Consider the following 4543-nt stretch of genomic DNA (forward strand, 5'->3'; position numbering starts at 1 on the left):
TGTGTGTTTTTTTTTTTTAAACGTTGTAAATTAATTATTTGAAATGAAAAGCGCTTGTTTGTTTTTTTTGGCATTTTTTTAAAAAAGCGCTGTCTTTTATCTTTGTATCCAAAATTATTTTGATCCAAAATCAGTTCACAATCAGTGCACACAACAACAAAACATATTCAAATACCATAAGCAGTTCACACAATCAGTAGAACAGAAATCAGAACTCTGTAACTTTATTAACATATATGTAACTCTGTAATTTACAACCTAAGTAACTACATTCAGATACATATATACAACCTAATTTACAACCTAATTACCTACATTCAGATACGTATATATATATAACCTAATTTACAACCTAAACTACATTCAGATCCATATGCATGTTCATATATTGTGTCCTATGATCATTTACATATAATAACTAACAGAATATACATTATATGCACTAGCTACCATATAATATTCAGATCCCTTGCCCAGCAGCAAGCTATTTCCCAGAAAATCAAATAATTTTCATGTCAAGCACGTACTGACACCATTCTTCCTTTAATTCCATCAGATCTTCCTCAGAATATGATGGACTGGAATTGTCAAAGTACTGCAATATAAAAATTGAACATATTATATTAAGTTAGTATCAAATATATAGATAATTTATATATGAAAATCATATAATGAAAATACCGTACCGTTTCTGGGATAATAGTTTTATTCTTCTCAACAATCTCCTTCATGAATCTCAATACGTAGTACCCACTGTCGATGTTGTTTGTTTGTCGAGGGCACTTTATTGGGATCCATGTAATGTTATTAGACTTTTGCTTCGACACTGTAGCAACTCTTTGAGCTCGAAAAACTTTTAATGTACTATCGAATGAATAAATGTGATTATTATAACATGAACAAACACATTATATATATATATATATATATATAAATATATATATGTAAGAAATAAATGAATATTACTTACGTGTCGAGCATAGTCTTTATTCCGGGGTGATTGGTGTAATCGCCGTGCACGGGATCCAAATAGTATATCACTTCAGAGACCGCATTGATTGCAAATAGCACCCAATGTGCCCTACAACAACAAAAAATTGGTTAAGCAATTTTGTTTATAGACAACTAATAAATTAAATTCTCATCAATTAAAAAAGATAAAATTACGTACCCTGAATTATATGGTGCCAAGAACAATTTATCACTTTCTTTATTTCCTAAAAACATATCTACAATGTATTTCTTTACATTGTCTGGATCGAGTTTCCACATCGACATCTTATGTGGAGACAAGAATGAGTATTTATTTGACAATTTCCTCGTGCACACGACCTTCTCGTACAAAAACCTTCAATGAAAATTTTAAACTAGATTAATTACCAATACATTTAATTAATTACAAATAAATGCAATTAAAAGTATTTTTTACCTTATGTACAAGCTGATTACAGTAACATTACCAATACATTTAATTAATTACCAATAAATGCAATTAAAAGTATTTTTTACCTTATGTACAAGCTCATTACAGTAGCACTGAGCTCCTTATGTTCGAGAAGTTCGTATATGTGCTCATTTTCAAGATATTCAACATACTCATCTCCAAATATATCTTTATTCATGTGTACGATGCGCGAATTGTCGCTGCTGCCCATGTTCCTTTTTATTTGGATGTCAAGACACGCCCCGTATTTACCAAGGCGTGGCTAACTTTTATTAGGAGCAGCAACAGCATCGACCGATTTTCCCCGATCCAATTTTTTTGTTGCTGCAAGTTTGGCAGCTTTATTACCCTCCGACCTTTGTGATTTGACAACTCTATTAACCTCCAATTTTTGAAGTTTGCTGCCTTTTTTTGGCTGTAGGGGTGGTTTATTTATTTGGACCTACAAAAATGAGGTAAAATGTTAGTTTATTGAATCTGAAAAAATGAAAAACCTTAGGCAATAAATGTGACAAACCTTTTCGGGAGATGTAACTGATTTGTCCTTGGGAATCTTTTTTTGGAGGGCAACAAGGTGTGTGGGCCATGCCACGTAACTGCCAATGGCGTCGCTTAAGAACTTCATATCTCCATCGTTGTCCGGTATGGGCAACGGTGCAGTTGGTTCGAAAGCAACCGTAGGCGATACTTTGACATGGCCCGCGGGGATCGGAATATTGTGCAATACTTCTCCCGAAGTATTGTGCAATATTCCTTTTCCCACCTTCCGTTGAGTCGGCGAGGACAAGTATAGGACACATGTAGTGACACCCTACATCAATAGTTAAAACATAAGTACAGTTAATATATAAGTTTGTTTAATACATAAGTAATTACATAAGCAAGTAAGTAGTAAGTAATTAATTACCTCGGGAATACTCTTCAAACCGACGTTGCAACTCCCGGTTTCACTCTCCATTTGTATTTCAGGTTGGAGCTGATCCGGAAGTTGCTTGTCTTTATTCGTATTCACCAAGAGTGCCACTTGCTCTAATAGGATTCTGAGCTTCTCTAATACTTCCTCGTTGGAAGGTTTTTGGCGTTTCTCTTGAGGAAAAAAGCTTTTGGGAGTTACGCCAAATCTTTTCCCCCTAACTCGACCGGAATACTCAGGGACATTAAACACTTTACCAAGAATGTCCCTGCAAGTATCCTTATTGCCCTCCGGATTTTCAGAACTTTGTTCAATGATCTCCTAAAATACATGTAACATTAAAAATATAAGTTCAATAGCATTTTTAAAATACAATATTAAAAAATATTAAACTGATAATATACTTACACAAAGTTCTACTACTTTTTTGACATTTTCATTATCAACCACTCCGTCTTTGTTAACACGCGCTTCCTTCCATAAGATATGACGACCCAAGGGTTGATCGGCTTGGGTGTTTTTTCTCTATTCGTTAAAATCATAAACAAAATAATACAAATTAGTTACACACTATAGTTTATAATACAAATTACTTCATTATATAAAAGTGATGTTTAATTACTTACAAGTTGTTGATCAAGGCGTGCATATCCCATACATGATTTTTTGTATGGGTGTTTTGGATTGCTTGCCCGTTCGCGATTTGCCTTACTAATATTCTATATAAAAAAAAATAGCAATTGTGTAAAAATTTAAAATACGCTACGAATATGAATTATAAAAGACAAATTGCTAATAAATTAATCACTTACGGCAAACGCGGGGTCAGAACGTTTGGAAACAAATGCTCTCAATTCATCCTTTGATATATAATGTTGATATATTTTTGGAGGTTCAGCACTTGTGTTTCCTTCTCTATCTTTTAGATAGAAATTTGAGAGATGAGATCTAAATCCACGATGGATCTTCCCAGCAACTCTCAAAACATAAGACTTTCGTCCCTCATCAAGAACAAAAGTCGTCTGCAATGAAAAAAATTATAAGTAAAGTATTTCAAAGAAAAAAATTATAAATGACAAAAGAGTGGATCAAAAAATTTACTTGAATGTCATTCCATATAATATCTTTGGCATCTTTCAACGCCTTATCTCTCCAATTGTCAATTGTAATTGGAACATTTTGACGAACAACAGCCCCAATATAGCTTACAAACATAGAGCTGTTGGGGTCAATTGGCTGACCACTATCATTCCAGCCAACCTAATAAACTCATATAGTAATTACATGCTATTAAAAATCATATAGTAAGTACATGCTATTAAAAAAAGATAAAAAAACACACAGCAAACAGAGTATAGTATACCTCAAATTTAATGCCATTACTCCTTGCTTTAATGACTTTTTGCATGACAGTTGCACCACGTTTGACTTCATTTTCATAAGTCGTAGAGGTGCCAACTTCTTCATTTTGACATTCTAAATCTTTGTTTGTATCCATTTAACTACAACAAGTTCAACATGCAGTTTAGTATAACATCAACAAGCTCAACATGGATCATGCATTATTATAAACAACCTCAACATGTATCAGTATATCTTAAAAAAGCTCAACATGCATTTTAATGATTACAAAAAATTTATAACATCAATACCTGAATAATGGTTCGAAGAAAGATGAAATGTAAAGAAAAGAGGGAACGCAGAAAGTTCACAGAAATATGGTTCAAAGAAAAGAGGGAACGGTATTGAAGAAATACGTAATGAGGGTTACGTATTTCAATGAAAATATATTGTGTGAAATGGGAGAGATGATCTTGGATGGAAATAAGGTTCAAAATGAAGGAGATGATCGTGGAAATAAGGTTCGTAAAGGACGGGATGATAGGGTTTGCAAAAGAAGAGAAGAAATGAAGGTTGAGATGAAGGTTACGTAATGAAGAGGAAACTGAAGAGGTAACTGTTATATATACGTAACACTTTTACAGCGCTTTTTATAAGCCTTTTTACAGCGCTTTTTTTGTAAAGCGCTCTAAAAGGCTTCTTTAGTTAAATTCTTAAAAGGCTCTTTTACAGCGCTTTTGACAAATAAGCGCTGTAAAAGACCTCCGTGTGTTATTATGTTATTTGAATGCCTTTTACAGCGCTTTTACACATAAGCGCTCTAAAAGGCTTATTTAGTTAAATTT

This window comes from Cicer arietinum, chromosome 5 (genome assembly GCF_000331145.2).
Source record: "Cicer arietinum cultivar CDC Frontier isolate Library 1 chromosome 5, Cicar.CDCFrontier_v2.0, whole genome shotgun sequence".
NCBI lineage: Eukaryota > Viridiplantae > Streptophyta > Magnoliopsida > Fabales > Fabaceae > Cicer > Cicer arietinum.